Source organism: Gambusia affinis, linkage group LG21 (genome assembly GCF_019740435.1).
Source record: "Gambusia affinis linkage group LG21, SWU_Gaff_1.0, whole genome shotgun sequence".
NCBI lineage: Eukaryota > Metazoa > Chordata > Actinopteri > Cyprinodontiformes > Poeciliidae > Gambusia > Gambusia affinis.
This window is the reverse complement of record NC_057888.1, coordinates 17,070,145-17,088,983: the sequence shown is the minus strand read 5'-3', so window position 1 is coordinate 17,088,983 and position 18,839 is coordinate 17,070,145. Positions and strand designations below refer to the sequence as shown.

The window sequence follows — 18,839 nt, the reverse complement described above, 5'->3', positions numbered from 1 at the left end:
CCACCAGGTGTTTGCTAATTGCTGCTGGTGAGTAGAAAGGGCTACTAGTGAGGCGGAAGCTCCGAGGACGAACTGCATCTGAAAGCGGCCCTCAGTTTACAGAGGCTGTTTTTTCGGGGGGTTGCACCGCTGAATGGTTGCCGGAACATGCATAAACAATCAAAGCTGCACTCCAGGTATGTTTTTGATATGGGAATAACATAACCTGTTGTAAAAGAAAGAAAGAAAGAAAAGTTGACTTTATGTAACACTGCCCCTTTAAAAGAAACTAGACATGAGCCGACAATAAATGTTAAAGCTATATATTTGATAATATATTTACAGTTGGTATGAGAAACTCAATTTAGGAATAATTAATTTCTTTAATTGCTAGTTGACGTCACAAAGTGGGCAACTATCCCGACCCCACTTGGGACAAGGGTGTTAGAAAATGGATGGATGGATGGAAGTAGGCAACTGTGTTTTAAATTTTACCAATCATTTGTTGACATAAAAGGAGTTGTTTGATTTAAAATAGAAAAACAATTTTAAAACGAGGCCTATAAGAACTAAAAAAAAAAAAAAAAAATCAAAGTACGGAACAGTTTTGTGTAACTTTATTTTTTCATTTATTTTTAATGTCTCATTCAGTGCAGTTCATTAGGTCCCAGCCACGGCTGTGGGCTCAGCCCGCCTCTGGTTCAAACCCAGACAGTCTCAGCCTTATCAATCACATGTGCTCGTCTGCTTCGACCCGCAGCTCATTCTTCAACGCCACCGTCAGGGGAGAGGTTCCCATCTGTGCCCTACTTTGCCCGCCATCCCAACGATGACAAATGTGCCACCCGCCGTGGAAATATTGAGAGTTACCAGGACATTTATCAGGTAGCGTTTGAGCAATATGAAAGATAACCTTTTGTAAGTGGACGCAGATAAAGATGTATGCGCTTGCCTTGGCTTTTGCACGGGCTTCATTTCAGCTTGATACCGCGACTCACCCAGGAGTAATATTATGATGATGTGTTTCGTATTTCGGATTCAACCAGGTGTGCAGTCTGTTAGCCAGGCGGACTTTAGCTGTTGGGACTGCTGAATACATATGCTCACTTTTACATACTAGTTCAGGTCTTTTATAAATATCAGCCTTCAGTTTTCATATTGCTTACTTTTTTTTTTTTTTTTTTTGATGAAAGCTGAGTGACATGTTTACTAAACTGGAGACATCAACAAGCCTCAGGCCAGATGTCTTCTCATGATACCCCTGAAGACTCCTATTATGTCTTTCTCAAGCCATGGGGAGGGTTCTTCTGGGAAATGAAGATTTTAAGAAATAACTTTATAGGTTTTGCAATTTCACTGCTGACATATATATTTTTTAAAAGCACTCCCTTAATCACTTTAGCAGGGCATTTTGTCACAGCACAGCACACCACAACTAATTTAAAGGGTTTTAATATAAGTAAGATTGTCTTATACAAAGAAAATAATGAAATAAAGGTCAACAAACCCAAGTCATCCCCAGAACTGAAGAACGTGGGACATCCCGACTGGATAAATGGGAATTGATTGAATTGTTTTGTTTTTAAAATGTTGTTATGCGGTATAGAGGATAACTCATTGATTCAAAAATTACCCAAAAGGAAAGTAAGTTCCCTTTTGGGAATCACTACATTAGTGCTGGGTGATTGTTGTGTTCTCATTTGCCTCCTACATGATTCTTTGACATTTTTTTTTTATATCATTATGTATTTTCTAGTTGTAATCATGGGCCACACAATTGTAGTGAGTCACAAAAGAAAGGTTGTAGAAATGATGATGCACCTTTTTATTTAATCTTATTTTATTCCCATTGGATGTCATTTTCTTCCTTTTGCATTTTCTACTATCAACTTTTTATCTTTGACTAAAGGATTTTAGCTGTGTGCCTTAAAGTTTCATCTGTGTTACATTTCTATCCATTTACCAGTGTGTTGCCTAACTAATTCCTAAAAGGGTTAAGTGGCCGGTGAAGATGGCGTCTATATCCATGAGACAACGGGAGAGATCGGGTTAGGTGTTGCCAGTCCATCACAGTTTACGCCCACATAAAATGCTAAGTAAATGTTGTAAAACCTCCAGACCCTTTGGACTCTATTACTGCAAACATACATTATAAAAAAAAAAAAAAAGACCACAAGGTCAGTGTTCAGCTCTAAACAAACAAGTAAGTCGCTCTCTAAGGAATCTTGAGTCTGAACAAAACTTTTATCATGTTTGAGTCCTGAGCAATATTGACAGGCAAGACACGACATTTGCTGGTGGTGAGACTTTTAACAGCATTCGAAGTGGCTTCTTGTTTCACCTGCTGCTATTTTCCGAAACCGCAGCTCTTGTTTCCCCCCAATGAATTTGATTAAATAAGAAATATGGAGCAAAATGTCTGTCAAAACATACCGGATCCTGGAAAACGCCTCAGCTCTCTCTGACGTAGTCGATTTGTACCCCTTGATGACCTCTTTCTGAACTGGAAACCTTCTAAACAATTGATGTGAACCATTGAATTTTCCTCCCCGCTGGGAGCGACTTAACTATGCCTCCTCTGCTGACTTCATAGGTGCAAATAGTGGGGATGACATGCACTGCTTAGTCAACTCTAAAGTCTGCTCATGTGGACGGCCGTACAAGTCTGGCGGAGAGTGACTGTGTCAACTCTAATGTATGCTTATTCATTATGGAGGGAGTGATGGCTTGATCATGCATATTTTATGCTTTTAAATCTTGCAAGTTTCATGAAGTTGTCCGAATGAGTAGGATTTAAAGCCGAACTAAAGTAATGCGGCTGAATAATTAATCTGTAATGTCTTTTAAAAACTACGCCCAAGGTCACCAGCTCTGCTTAAACCAAAATGTTTGTTTACTCGTCCTGATTGTGGATTTCATTTGTTAATCTGGATATGCTGGATTTATTCATTTGCAGCGTGACAGAAAACCGAATCCTGCCGCCAGACCTGAGCTCGGACGAAGTCTCGTCATCGAAGGCATGTAGAATTTTTTTCCACTGGAAACATTATGTAGGTACGTTTAAAAATAGACCCGCAAAGGTACAAAATGCTCATCGCCAATGCTGGTCCCTCCCTTCACGTTTCCGGCGCCGCCACTCGTTTCTCATCTCTCTGCCCCACGCTATCCGAGTTGCCAGCTAAATCTCCGCCTCATCTTGTCCGCCGTAACCTTGTTTATTCCCAACAGTAGCATTACAGGAGCTGTAAAAGTATTTATGGGGGTACGAATGCGGGACAGCCAATCTGAGGGAAATCTATAAATCCTGGCGGTTGATTTCTCAGGGCCAGGAGTAGCGGGCTGGTGATCAGTAGAGTTCGAAAGTATTCCCCGGGCGGTTCTGTGTGACTAACGCGGAGAGGCCGAGCGGCATGCCAAACAGACGCGGGCCCTGATGCTGTTGTGCCTTTTTAATATGGCTAAGCTGGCCTTCACCTCCAAAGAGAGGCACCGCCTGGCAATCCATCTAGCACGAGCTGCTATCATTAGCTAACACCCAACAGGGACCTGGGCTGAGAAAACGGTGTTTGTGTGTGGTCAGTGGTTTGTTGTAGTTGAGAATTTGTGGGTACAAAAACCTGGAGTAAGCAAAACTCTCACTGTGTTACTTAACCGTAAATAGGACATAAATGTTCAAAGTTTTTGGGGCCAACAATATGAAAGCAAGCTGATAAGAAATACATTGGAATTTTAGAAATCAGAGCCAAGGGGAAAGTGTCTTGTTACTCTGCAATATATCCTCTTGGTACTTGGCCTGGGCTCCTTTTGCATGAATTTCTGCATTAGTATAGTGTTTCATCAAGGCGATCAGCCTGCATCTCTGCTGAGTTGGTAAAGAACCTTAATAGTGGCATGAAGCTCTTCTGCAATTTTTGCTCTGGTGCTAATCATCTTCTAGAGAGTGGTCCATATAGATAATCTTTAAAGTGTAATTCAACCGCTGAGTCAACTTTTTTGTTTTTGCTAAACTGTAAATAGGTTCCTGTGCGAATTTTGACATTTTCATGTAAATTTGTTTAATTCCGCAATTATTTTGCGTAAAACCGTCTGGGTGAATATTCTATTCAGTCACATTTTGCAACTTGCCATGAAGGCTACATTAAGTTCTCTTGCTGCTATATCAGCCTGCATGAGCTGGAAACATGTAAGTTTTATGATTTTTTTGTTGTTGTTGTTTGTTTGTTTTTTCCCCACATACTGGAGACATAAAAATCATGAAAATAAATACTGAATTCAACCAAGAGAGTGCAGATTATGAAGTTTGTATACTATTTTACCCTTCAGTAATCATCAGATTTAAATAGAGACGATAGGTACATCCGATTACCTGATGCAATAGATCACACTACACGTTAGTTCACACCTACATTTTCCCCTTACAATCTTAGAACGTTGGTCGTTCTAAGATTTTTGCTTGTGATTTCCCTCTTAGATCCTTGCGACCTCCGATCTAAATCAGGGGATTTTCCCGACTGGGAGCGTTAACGCAGCCTGTTGAATGTGGCAGGTAGCCAATCAGAAAGCGCGGATTCTCCTCCGTGCTTTCTGAGGGGAAGTTTTGTGCAAAGACTGTTGAAATGAGGAGGGGAGGAGTTGAAGCGAAATTGCTACGCAGTTGATGAAACCGGTAACTTTTCAGCTGTTCTTTAACGTTAAAGTTGTAATGATTTTTTTTTTTCAGTCAGGACTGACACTAGAGCCACATGCATTGCAGGTAGATTGTAGTAAAACATTGATTAATGCCTGGTTTTAAAATGAGTTAACTGGACTTGTAGCCATTATTTTGTGCGCATTGTTGGGCACCACACGGCATGATGAACCGATCAAACCGTTATACCTAGGATTTCTGTCGACTAATGTGTGATCTCTCAAGTTTTGAAAATGGGCCGACAATCGGCCGACAGCTCTAAGATGGTGTAGTGTGCGCTGAGCATTACACTGAGAATATGAGGAAGGGAGGGTCAGTGGAGAGCACCGGAGTTGAGCCTTTTTTCACTCACTGTCATCTACAGAAGGATAAAAAGGCCGGAAGAAATGATAAAGCCGATAATTAAAATGAGGTCGGTAGTTTTAATTTATCGTACGATTGATTGATTTACCACGACAGGCCTAGCATCATCTTTTTCTGCATCTGTACTAGTCGTGTCTTCCTTTAACCTTGTGCTCATCTCACTGTCGCGCAGGCCGGGAGCTTCAGCTTCCATCTCTAATAAGATTTACAGAGAGTACAGCCGAGAGAGCCGGGCGATAAGTCTTGAAAGCCTCCCCCTAACCTTCCTTCCCCCAACCTCAATATTGGCAAGGAAATCAATGTGGCGAGCAAACCGACCAGCACATTCTGCAGTCAGCTCCTACACTACAAAGTAATCAGTGAGTTGAACTAATCCTGGAAGGTTTCCCCTTCTGTTGCAAAGTTAATAACAAAAGAGTCATCCCAACCTATGGGTTGACTTAGGAATTAATCCTTGTACCAAGAGTAATTACCAAGAAGGGTCATAAAAGAAGTGACCTTGCAGAAGAAGTCTGCGGTCGTTCGTCTCAATATTCAACAGGTGTCTCGCTCTATATGTAGCGCTACGCATAGGGACAATGTTGTTTATCCCTGCTTAATGTTTTTTTTTTTCACTTCACTTCTTTAGAACAGTGTACCCCGGAGGGCGGGAACCTCATCATCCACAATTTCTCACTTGTTTACATTAATCCCGTCTAGATACTCCCTCACTCCCATGGCAGCTCTTTGTAATTCTGCTCTATTGTCTCGGTTTTGATAGACAGCCAGACAACACTCGCTAATTAGCTTTGTGCGGGTTTGGAAATTCTCCGCTAATGCTCATTAACAGGAGTCAGGTCACCGATTTAATACTTTAATGAAAGGTCTCATGTGGACACGCTCCCTTTGAGCTTTCACGGAAACCCAAAGACCGAGTCGTTTTTGTTATTTCGGGAGCCGAACGCAACTAACACCGGGCGGAGGCACACGTGGACGCAAGGGATGCCGCAAGCTGTCTGCTGTCGTTTGTTGGCCCTCTGTTATTTGCCGGGGGGGCACAGAAAAAGCATACTCTTTAGTGAAGTCTGTCTGCCAGCCAGCTGTCAGATGTCATTTAAGTTTAGGACGGGTCAAGTGGAGTCATGTTTGGCTGAATCACAAGCCGGTACGTCCAGCCTCTTTGAAGGAAATTGCCATTTATTTAGAAAATGCTGAAAGGTAAATACACTTTTCTGCAGAGTCCACTTTTATACAACACTAAAGCTCCCCTGTTTCAGCTGGACTGTGGCTTTCATTAGTGCAGCTGCCTCAGCCTGTAGAGAGAAAGGAAAAATGTTCTTCACACGTAGAAAGAAAACACAAACTATTGACGAATATCTGTTTATTAGTTTCCTGGACACCTACATCGTTTACACTTTTAGCCCACTGCGCGTTGGGAAAGTATTCTTATTGCTTAAATGTTTTGAAATTTTGTCACTTTGCAGACAAAAACTACAGCATATTTCATTGAAATTTTACATAAAAGTAGTGAAAAAGAATATGTTAAATGGCAAAAACAAATCTAAAAGTGTTCATTGTGAGTCTGTATTCATTTCCCTTTATTCTTATACTCCTAATTATAGCCCCATGCAACCAGTTGCCTTTGGAGTGCATGTAATTAGTAAATCTTGTCTTTTATGTATAATTTATTTTTTATTTTTTTTACCAAACATAAGCAAACAACATCATGAATATGAAGGAACAAAGCAGACAAGTTAGGGGAATATATAAAAAAGTTTAAAATACATATGGGTATTTCAGAGTACTAGTTTGTAAAAGTAATTCTTAAAGGGGAAGTATTCTGTGTTTTTCAAGGCACAATGGGCCATTTTATACCACAATCAAGTGACTATGTTAACTTCAGTTGTTATAAAAATGCTGTATATCTAAAATACAACTTCAAATAGCTTTTATTTTGTAATTTAATGCATCAAAATTGGGCCTTTGTCGTTTTAAAACTCCTGTTCTTTTTGAATCTCCTCCTGCAGAAAGTCATTGCAACATTGCGTCTTAATTAACTCTTTAACAAGGTTTTTTACCAGCGATGTAGTGAGAAGTAGCTCATATAATGAGCTCAGCAGACAGACAGTTTCACCTGGTGTTTACTAATTGCTGCTGGCTAGTCTGAAGGAGCTGAATGGGGGCAGTCAAGTGGGGAGGTGGTGCTTTGTGAGGCGAAGGCTCCGAAGCTTGAAAACTGCACCTCAAAGGTGGGGCTAGGTCCACCCAGGCGTTTTACACAGCTGAATCGTTGACACGGAAGATTAAAAGATTTCTCAAACATGCATGAAAGAATTAACACTCGAATTTGTTTTTAATGAGGGAATGGGAATATGACATTATGTCAAAAAGGTTGATTTTACATAGCATAGTCCCTTTATTATAGTAATTTTGAAGCTGCTCTGGACTGATCAAGGAAAACAGGGAGATTTCTGTGAGGCTCGTGACTGAGCAGCACACTGAGACCAGTTATACTTTTAGTAATTATTGGCATATCCAATCGATTGGGCATGTTTGTTCATGTGTGGGGGAAAAAAAAAAAAAAGAAACGAGCACTGTGCAGGGGTGAGGCTTTCAGGCCTTGATCTCGGTGTGTGGTTCTCAGTGAGGCTGGAGCGTTGTATGTACAGAAATGACTCGTCGGAATTGTATGCCTTTGAAAACTGGGGATAATCCACTGGGGCCATCTGACTAAATGAATTCTAACTGGAGTCAAGCCGATCCCCCATGTGGTGACTGAAAATCGTAGTCCATTCCTGTGGTCTTTTATCAAACCCTGAAAGCACAGAACAGATAACCCTCTTGACTTGCAGAAGAGGATTTTGTTTTTGAAGGTATTGTGTGTGTGCGTGTGTGTGTGTGTGTGTGTGTGTGTGGGGACCATTTCCCTGACACATACCACGTTGTGGGGACCCACTGCTCCTTGTGGGGACTGTAATCTGGTCCCCACAAGGGGAAACTTTGTTTTTGGGTCAGGGGATAGATTTGGGAGTAAAGTGTGAATTGAGTTCTGGTTAGGGTTAGGTATGTAATGGATATGGTTACGATAAGGTTAGGGTTAAGCTATAGAAATGAATGGAAGTCAATGAAAAGTCCCCACATAGATAGCCGCACAACCGTGTGTGTATCCCTCTGTACATAAGTACGTATACATTCTAAAATTATTTCTATTTTCTAAATACCACAAAGCTTTGCAAGAACATTTTTTTTTTTTTTTTAGATTTACTTTTTAGATTTACATCCGAATTCAGATGTTTACACAGAGAATGATTGGCATTTCTTTAAACAATGAGCGAAAGCTCAAATTATGATGTCATGGCTTTGGAAACCTCTGATAGGTTAACTGACACATTTGAGTTAATTACTATAAAACTGACCAGATAAATGGATGGACGGATTACACAACAATGAAACCACTTGGAAATAGTTGTCGTTCTTGTCTTCTTCTGAATTTAGAAAATAGGCGGGAAATTTTATGAGCAGGTGCTGCGGCGCCCCCGAATGGCTGCCAGGGGAGAATTCATGCATATGAAGGAATGAATTGAATGTAAGTGTTTGATGAAGTAATGACATTATAACATAAGTTGGGTTCAGAGAAAGCTACAGACCTTTTGCACCAGCTGAAATCAAGGAGAAACCGGCTCTGTTGCCTCTGTGGAAAATTGTTTGGTCATATTTATTACCGCTTGTCATGATTAAAATTCTTAATTTTCTTATTTACAGATTTACTTCGCAATTTAATTTTAATTATAAAGCAATTTAGCTAGTTTTGTATGTTTTTAAAGTAAGTAATTTGTTTTGCATAATATACAATGTTATAGTTAATTCTTATTTTACTGGGTAATTCAACAAGAACGTATCGGGGAATAAGTCGTTTTAAGTTGTTCCAGACAATCCAAATTCTTGAAGTCATCTATTGTCTTTCCAAACTCGGTGACAAATCCTTTTGACAAATCATCACTTTTTTTAATTGAGCGGAAAAATTGAGTCTACGTTTTTGCATCATAAAACAGTGCTTTTTTAAAAAAACAAACAAAAAAAACACCTGTTTTAAGCTATTGTTGATGTAGAACCTGTCTCTAGTAGCAAGAAACCTTTTAATACAGCTTCGTAAAAAATTAAAAGACCAGTTAAAATGATCAGTTTCTCAGAAATTTACTTTTTATAGGTATACGTTTCAGTAAAATGAACATTGTTCTTTTAGTCTATGAACTACTGACATGTCTCAAGCAGAAGTTTTATATTTGCAGAAAATGAGAAACGGTCAAAATAACAAAAAGATGCAGTGCTTTCAGACCTCAAAGAATGCAAAGAAAACAAGTTTATATTCATTTTGAAACAAAAGTACTAATATTTTAACTTGGGAAGAGTTCAGAAATCGATATTTTGTGGAATAACTATGAGTGTTCAATGGGGTTCAGTGTAGTGATCTATTAAATTTTTCCAGAGCCGTATGCAGCTGGGGCGATAATGTCTCAGAATTATCAAAATGGTTTATTTTATCATAGTTTTGATTGCTGACATATTATTTAAGGTAATCTGAAATGTAATGTTTTTTGTTTTATCCCACTAGCACTGCTATTACAAAGTAGACTGTTCTGACTCGGGTGATGAGACTTCTTACACCTTGTACAAACTTCACCAACAATCACAGTTATTCCAGTGCAATAGGAAAGAAAGGAAAAAACTCGTAACAGCTGGGCTCTTTACCTTGGCCTTCAGTGCCGTGTTGCAGATTGCTTGTGAGGTTTGCTTTTGGCCTCGTTCGTGCATCTGACAGCGGCAGTAAGTAACAGTAACAGTGGGGAAGAAAATGAACAGAATTATCTTTTACACTTTATGTCTATAAACATCACAGAGTCACTCTACAGACAACCTCTGCTAAAAATACTCTTCTCTTCAAGTGACAAGATTCAACTTACAGGGGAAAAAAAAACAAAAAAAAGATTCCGGCTGTCTTCATAACTTTATATTAAAACATTGGAGTTCAAGTAGATCAAATTCAGATGTTCTTCCAGGCTTATGTGTACATCCTGGCAGCTATTGCTCAAGATATTTTGAAAATAAAACAATCACATGGGATCGTAGAGGGAGAATGTTAAAAAGCTTTCCTTTGGTTTTTATTTTAGACTAGAAGGAAAGATTCCTGTACTACCTTATTACTCATCTGGTACAACGCTGGCAAAAAAAATAAATAAATGAAAAAATTTTGTTCCTTCAAATATGGGGCTGGACAATAAATCAGTAATATATATTGTGATAATACATCTGATAGAATATTTAGTGCTTAATATATAAAAGATTCACTGAACTCCGGTCCAGAACCGCACAGCATTCTGGGAGATGTGAGTGGAGGAAAGACTTCAGCTGCTCAACATCTCATGGCTATCTAAGCTAGTGGAGTGGCTTCAACTAAAACTCCTAGCAACCTAGTGACTCACTTGCTCTTTGGTTACCTAGCAACAACCTGTTCAGTAACTTGGACAACTTCTCAACCCCCCCAAAAAAAAAAAAACTGCCATGAAGAGAAAACAGTATTTCAGATATTTAAAACAAAACACGAATCCATAATTATTCATAGATCAGTATTGATATGAAAATCTTGTATCGTGATAAGTTTTTCAGCCACATTGTCCATCTCTACTCAAATATGTTATGTTGTTTCCTTTCAAACACCGAAAGTCAACAACAGCGTCTGGTTAAGGATTCTTGTGGACTTTGAGGATCAAAGCTAAAGAAAATGCTAATTCCTCTTTGAACAGCTTTCAATCAATCAATCAGAATAATTTCATTTGTATAGCACCTTTCAGCAACAAGGCATTTTGAGCAAAGCTCAGTAGATAAAGTCTTTAAGGCACACATCGCTGTCAGTGGTGCTAAATGTGTGCTCCTGTCACAAATAGGCGACTTTAAATCAGGAACCTCGGTGTGCCAGAGTGACTTTTTGATAAAACTCCCCCAGCCTGTACGCAGCTCCACATAGCACCGAGCGTAATCGAACTGAAAACTGTCAGCATTCAATTAGGCAAACATTTTGATCGGCTCTCCTTAGTCGTGCTTGTCAGACTCCGTAATATAGCCGTCGCCCCCAGAAGGTGAAAAGCCTCCGCTGCCAGGATGGAAAACCAAATCGTCAGGAGGATTGACAAGGGTTGATGCAACAGGCACACACACACAGAGCGACACACTCGGCGTCTTCTCAGCGCTCGTCCTTTCTCGCTCCCCAGAGAGGGTATTTTTCATGCTTTCAAACCGCCCGGCAGTGACAGGCCTCTGACAACCCCCGCTTACCCTGACACCTTTGTGGGTCCAGAGGAGGTCTCAGCCACAATGCTTCCTTTGATGGGCATTCTTGGGAGAAAACACACATCATTCTGCCATAATAGCCAATCTGATTGATTGGCACCGTCAAACTTTTAGAAGGGGAAGAAGAAGAAGAAGAAGACGATGACGATTGGTTTGCAGGGACATTGAATCTCATTCCAGCTCTGCACAACTTTTCACATTGCTTACAGAAGTTAGTAAAGGATACTGTATAGACTTGCATGTTATTATTTTATCTGTAATATTTTTTTGTCAATATGAGAAAATATTACAAGGAAAAACTGCTAAATTTTTCCACATTACCAGTTTTTTTTTTCACCTGTTATCTCCTCTTTCAGCAGCTAAAGCATCCTTAACATTTTAATGGTTATTTTTAAGCACTGACCGCATGTGGTAAGTGGGAGGAAAGGGCTTAGTCTGAGCATTTATCATCCTAGGCAGACTGTAAGATGGTTCTAAGGAGCACCTCCCCATCCCAACCTCCCAGGGGGAGAATGTAATCATTAAGATCCACGAAAGCGTTTCCCCCGCTCTGCCTCTTTCGGGGTGTTCAGAGCCAATTGCGCGGCCGCTTTGAAAATCTCCAGCATAGCAAAACGGGCAGTAATGAGGAGCTGGTGTTTGTTCAAAGGGACATCAAGTAGGGATATATTCAAATTATGAAGCCGCTGCTTTGCATCAGCAGAGTTCTGGTCTGGATTTTTACTGCAAACGTTGATCCACGGCATTTAAGGAAGACATCAAGTGGTGATGTTGAGTTTCAGTCCTGATTGTTTCTCGTATTACAGCTTCAAACCTGAATGTGTTTTATTGCATTATATAGGATAGACCAAGCAGTGCAGTGGGTAATTGTGAAGTTGATTGAAAAATTGGCAGCATATCAGTAGTAATGCAAGAATGCATGGTTCTCATTTTTATTTTTAGTTTTTTTCCCAAATCAAATTCTGAAAACTCAGGTGCGTGTTTTTATCAGCCCATACTCTCACTCACTCTAACGCCCATAAATAAAGTGTGACGCAGCAGACTGCTTTCATGAGAAGTACCTGTAGAAGAAAGTAGAATCCACCTGTCGGAGATTTCATCTCCGTTTTTCAAAAACAAAAATTGAGTTTGGAGTGACGGGAGAAAGGAATCTATGAAACAAAAAAGCCATACTCCAAAGTTGCTAATACCACTTTTTTTTTTTTTTTTTTTTTTTTTTTACATTTTGCTACTTTATGACCAAATTTCAGATGAACAGAGGGGAAAATATAATTTCAAATGCAAAAAAAATAAAAATAAATAAATAAAAATCTGAAAAGTGTGGTGTGCATTTAAATTCAGCCTTTTTTTGCTTCCTTCAGATGACGCCAAAATAGAGGTGATCTGTGTTGTATGTCCTGGAGTCAATCTAAATTGATCTGTTAACGATGTGACTATGCTATTCAGCTGACAGAAGAGCTGCTAATGGCTATTGACAGTGCCTTAAACATGTAAACAGGCCTAGTCAAAGCTTCCTGTAAGTTATTTAGGCAGATGGTGCAAACTTGAAAGAAGTAAAACTTTACAACGGAAAGCTAGTAGTTCACATCAATGTGAAAACTTCCAAAACATACTTAAACATGGTGGTGGCAGTATCATGCTGTAGTGATGCCTGGCAAGGAAATTAGAGCAAGTTAGAGTTGGTGGGAAAACAGGTGAAGGTAAATAATGGGTGAGCCTGTTGAAGACGTCAAAAGACTTACGATTGGAGATGAGATACATTTTTGAGGTTGTCAACCTCTCGCCTACAGTCAGAACTCCAGCTGATTATTGGTAGCAAAACCTAAACGTTGACGCTGACAGAAAACGTGAAAAATGTCAAAATCTGTAGAAAAAAGCAAAACTTAATTAAGCTGATTTGGAGGAACGTACTGTTTTCCTTTAAGAGATTAAGTAGCTAAAGGTTACAACCCACCTTAATACTCTAAGGTGGGTATTAAATCCCACCTTAGAGAGCATTTAGGTGAAACTCACATGCACCAAAGGCACGCCTGCTCCACTTTTTTGCATTAAGCTGTTTTAAACCTTCTTATTTTTTATTTTTTTTCCCCCCAGTCCGAGCTTTTGTTTGCCCGCTCTTTCCTGAGTCTCCTGGGCCCTTCGTCTTCGAGCCCCTTAACTAATTTGCCGGCACACGCAGACCTCGGGCGCACCCTCGGGTGGACGCTTTGTGTGTGTCAGAGAGCGCCGCTTTGCTTTCACAGACTGGCCTCGTCAGTTTCAGCTCACTGCTGCTGTGGCACTCGCCATGTGTGGCTGAGAGACTGCTTACCTGCTACAGCTGTGTCCATCCCTCGCTCTGTTCTGTCTTTGCTCAGGGACGGTCTCCCAAGGTCAGCCAACTGGCCACACACACACACACGCACACAAAACACAACCCTATAAGCACCGTGACTCCTTACCACTGGCAATCTTTTCTGTGAAATCGGAAATCGGTATGACCGGAACGCCGTCGTTCGCACGAGCCGAGATGCCGGCATGACGTCCCAATTTGTCGTCCTAGCAACCTGACGAGAAACCGGTCAGCAAGCAAACAAAAACTTAAACAGGAGATGCGGTCAGATTTTACAGAGGGTTCTCGGCTAAAGAAAGGAGGAGGAAGATGCTGACAGCCGATGCCTTCTGGGTAATCAAGTGGAAACGAACATGTTCCTGGAACCCAAATGGGTCAGCGCGTTGCTTTGAAATTTTCCCTCATACTAGAAGAATCCAGTAGAGTATTACCTCAAGAAAAGAACACTGCAGATGTTTTTCTTTTTTTTTTTTTTTTGGTCATACCTCCCCACTCTTTCCGCAGCCACACTTGCCTCAACACGTTGCACCTGTTCAATTATTCAGCCGCTACTCTGCGGTCGGGTCCTGAGCCGCGGTGAAAGCTGTACCTGCCGATTAGAGCGGGGCTTGTCACCGGAGCCGGCCAGATAACTCCTCCACGTCTTCAGAGAGCCGGCGATGCCTTCGGCCACATTACGTGGGAGGGCCGGTGGAGGACGGTGGGGGAGGGAGGAATGCCATTACCTCATTGCAGGCTTGTCATTTCCAGACTCCGTTCTCTCGGGGATGGGCAGGGATGTTTTTTTTTTTTTTATGTTGTTGTTGCAAGAGAGTGTGTGCATCTGACTGAAAACCTGAAATGCAGAAGGTCTGCACAGTAATTACACTTTTATAGATTGCAGATTTAGTAAGTCGGTTCAATACCCAATACCCTGCAAGTAGTCAACTAGTTTGAGAAGAAGATGTTATAAATTCAGCATTTTTATGTACTATAAATGTTTGTTTGTTTTTTCCAACATGGGACAAAACAAGGGGAGAATAAATAGCTGTTCTTAAAAAGTTGAATTAACACAGCCCTTTTTCTGTCTTTGCTGGGTAGCAAAAGTGTTAATAGATGTTTAATTTGACATTATCTCCAGAGTTCAATAATCTGACGGAAAATCAGACAGAAAAATGTTCAAGAGTGCCACTAGGGGGCACTCTTGAAGCAAACACAAGCCTTTAACACTTCTTCCTGCCTTCACTGTGCAAGGGATGGTTTAATCAGAGCTTGCTATCCTTTTACCCGGAGCTGCTGGACCTCTTTTTATTTTCTATATATTTCACAGGTGCAAGGGTTGTAAAAAAAAAAAAGTAAATGAGAAGGAGGGCTAGAAAGTGTGTATGCAAGAATTTACTGTAAGAATCTTCCACATTTGCTCACAGTCTCCCACCTCCTTGTCCACTTGTCATACCCACGTTTCAGTCGCTTGCTTGACTGTGTTTACTATATCCACGACTGTCCTCAATTTCAGGCACAGATATGCAAATCACACCGGAGTTATTAATCGGAGTGTCACAGGGATTATGCAAATGACCAGAAAAGAGTGGCGAGCGACAGAAAAGGCAAGAGCGTGCAAGTCTGCAAACTTGCCTTGGCATTCACCAGAGGGAGATAGTTTTGTTGGAAAGGTTCAGATCCTTGTTCTGACCCCACGCAGACAGTCCCGCTGAAAAGGTCGTCTTTATTTTGGGAGACGCGGCGCGTTGAAGGAGTTTGGGCCTGTCTGGATAATGATGAGCCTGTCTTCTCAAAGGAGATAGCCAAATTGCATGCTAAAATTTGAATTTCTTAGAATTAGCCATGGTTTTAATATGCAATACCTGGACAGAGTTTAAGACAATATTGGCATTGTGCTGCTAAATCTTTTTTTTTTTTTCTTTAAATAACCTATAATTCTGAAAAAGCCTTAAATGGTATAAAATTTCAAAACAGATGTGGTTTGGAAACAATAACATGCAAAGTGATAGGCTGCCATAGTATCAAGTGGGCGGATGCCAATATCAGACTCTCAATTTGGTCTTTATGTATTTAAGCAAATTCCTAACTTGTTGTTCCTCTTCTCCTTAACACTATTACTATGTTATTCCTATCACTAGTTACAGGCCCATTGAAAAACAAAGACTATCTAATATTTTTAGAATAACAAAACATATAAAACGCAAGCAAAATAATCCAAAGTAGCTTCATATCAACAAGAAAAAAGATGCGATTTATTGTCTTGCTAGCTTTTTCATATAGCTAGTCAGCTAATTAGGGAATTAGCTGAGATGCTAACAAGATAATCAAAAGTGAAAACATAAGTAGCTTCATACTAACAGGAAAAAGGATGTGGTTTACTATCAAGTTTACTTTTTGAAATAGTCAGCTAGTTAGACAACTAGCTTGGATGCTAAAACCCAAGTTACTTGAAAGCTAGCAAGCTAAGCAGTTAGCTAAGTGATATTAGATTTGAATTAAGAAGTCCAGGATTTCCAAAGAAATTGGACCCCTTTTGAAGAACGAAGTTCAATTTAAAAAGTTCCATTAACTCTGACTTCTGAGTCCTGGACGGCTTCCCTGCCAGCAAACAACTGATTTCTGCAGTAATGCATTATTGATTTACATTTCAGAGAAGTAGATATAGATAAATTAGGTGTAAAATAAATTAAAGGGGAGGATGTAAACATGTAATTGCATAGTTAATGTTTAATAAAGTCAAGTTAAGTTTATTTGTAGATTAGATTTAATCAAAACTATGAAACAGTGATAGAAATTACATTTTGTCAAATGTTGTCATCAAAGTCAAGCAAATGTACATCAAAAATATTTACCAATGTTCCACTTAAAATTAAATTAAAATAAAATGCTGGCTTATTTATTGACAGAGATCACATTCACATTTTCCCGTGGTAATAGAAAAGTAACATGTGTGGTGTTAAGTCGTTTATTGTATTGCAAACCAAAAAGCCGTTTTCTCGTGATGAACACGACTCTGAACCTCTGCACACTTAAGAGGACGTGCGTTTTGCCACAAGGTGCTAAAGGGTCCCGGCTGTCGAAGCGCGCCGCCGCTTCTCAAAGCCTGCTTCCACTTGTCCCTAATCTACCTTTGCGACATTACAGATTGGAAAGCGATCACATGTAGAAAGCTTGGTTACCTGCAGTTATTCTCCCCACCCCGCTCCCTCAGTCCCGTCGGACGATTATTGGCAGGTTTTGGGGGCCTGCCGCGAAGGGTGAACAAATGCATTTCTGCAGATGACTGCGAGGCAAGGAAAGATTGAATTCTCACACTCTGCCGTCTGTGTGTGTGGTGGTGGGGGAAACGGGTGAGTCTCCTAGAAATAGGCAGTGATAGATGAGGTACATGGAAGAAGACAGCTACCCCTGCTCTCCAGCCTGGCTGAATCAGGAAACTGTCTGCCAACTAAATGCCTCCCTCCCTCTCTCACACTCTCATTATAATTTTCTCCGTCTCCTCTTGGCCTCCTCTCTTCCACTGCTTGCGAATCAATCGTTTTGTTAGTGCTTACCAGACAACAGATCTTTAGTCATTATGAGATTGCGCTTTATATCACTGCTTAATGAGCACTGCTGCCGTTGCAAGCATTCCAGGCAGCAGCTAATGGCTAAAATAGCTTCTGTTTTTTTTTTTTTTCTTTTTCTGTATGTGGTAGGGAAATACCACTTTACTTCATTAAAATGTTTTTTTTTTATTTTTTATTTTTTTTATTTTTACATAACATTTTTTCTTAAATGAATATAATTTGAACAGGGCTAAATAATTTATCCTAACTAAGCAAACGGAGTGTCGATGTGCTTTTGCTGTCTGGCGGCGTTAAAAAAGACCGAGTCCGTTTAGTCTCTCGGGTGAATGGTCAAGAGTCCAAGGTCTACTGAGCCAAACCAGGCCAGCTAATGACCAAACCTGGACTGTCTGTAAACTTTCACCTTCTTGAGAAGATGTCCCTCTTTGAAGCCAAACCAAATAATTTCCGTCTTTTCCGCCTTTTACTGTAGCCTCGGGGCGCTTCGTTATCCGTTGCGTGGATAAATGTACGTGACCCTTTAAAAGAACACCAGTTGCCCCGGAGGGTACACTTGAGCGATGTGACATTCCAGCTAACCTAAGATGACTTTTAAAGGATGGATAACTGAAGGACGGCGGAAAGGTGGGTGGAAAACATGGAGGACAAATGGACAAAATCAAATCAGAGCAAGCAGATAAGTAACGTAGAAAAGGTTATACGGAGCTAAAAAAAATAATAAAATAAAATGGCAGCATGTAAAACATTTTTACTTTTTTTTTTTAAACCTTGTAGGGCGGGATATTTTTGACTGTCTTTGTTTGACAGCCTCTCACTTGGTCTGGAGCAACAATTGTCTGGTTTTATTACGCACACAATGTTTCGTCTTCTGTTTCGTAGCAGGTTGAGCTTGTCCGGCGAGGTGGGTTCGACAAAGCAGTCGTCAAGGAGTTGAAGTTTAGACAGAGGAAGGTAAAGCTACACAAACAGTTTCTCTGGAATTATAAGCATAATTCATAATTAGACTATAGCCCAGCCATAATCACTTCAGAAATAAATTTAGCTGGAGGTATTTCAGCAGGCTAATGACCTGCGTTGGTCCTCACAGCCACACTGCTTCCTCCCACTAAGCTGTCATGAATGAATTGCACTTCCTTTGTTCTGAACCTCTCCGGGCTCTGTGGGGGAACGAAATACATTGTGTGGGTGTGTGTGTGTGCACCTGTGTGTTCTTTCAACAACTAAGGCTCTTGTAATTGTTCAGCCAATTTTGGCGTTTCCTCGGCTTGATTCAGGCTTGAAAATATCAACAACTTGCAACATGGTAGCTCTGACGTTGACAAGAAAAAAACTGCAGAAGTGAAAGTTGGATTTTTGAAATGAAGCGCGAGAACAGAAATCACGTTCACCGAGGCTCCAGGGGTAATCAGGGATGCATCTAAAGCTTTGGCCTGAGCTCAGTGACTTTGAGGGCTTCACTTCCCAGAAAGCCTCCCCCCTCGCCTTAGTTTGCTGTTCGCTCATACACCAGACAGCCTCACTGTCGAATGCTTTGATTAGTCAGAAGTTGGATTGTAGTTTAGCCCTGTGCCTGGCAGTGACTATACGGTCTTTTGGGTCTAAA

General features: G+C 40.5%; 1 protein-coding gene across 2 annotated transcripts in view; it reads left to right on the top strand.

The window, feature by feature from the left end:
- ntng1a (netrin g1a) overlaps positions 1–18,839 on the top strand; it is a 321,235-nt gene continuing 302,396 nt past the window's right edge. Inside the window, exons 1-2 of one of the 2 annotated variants that reach the window (XM_044104584.1) lie at positions 1–176; positions 740–864. The gene's annotated coding sequence lies outside the window, so the exon portion shown is untranslated. The remainder of the gene's footprint in view (positions 177–739; positions 865–18,839) is intronic. The other variant, XM_044104587.1, reaches the window with a different exon arrangement.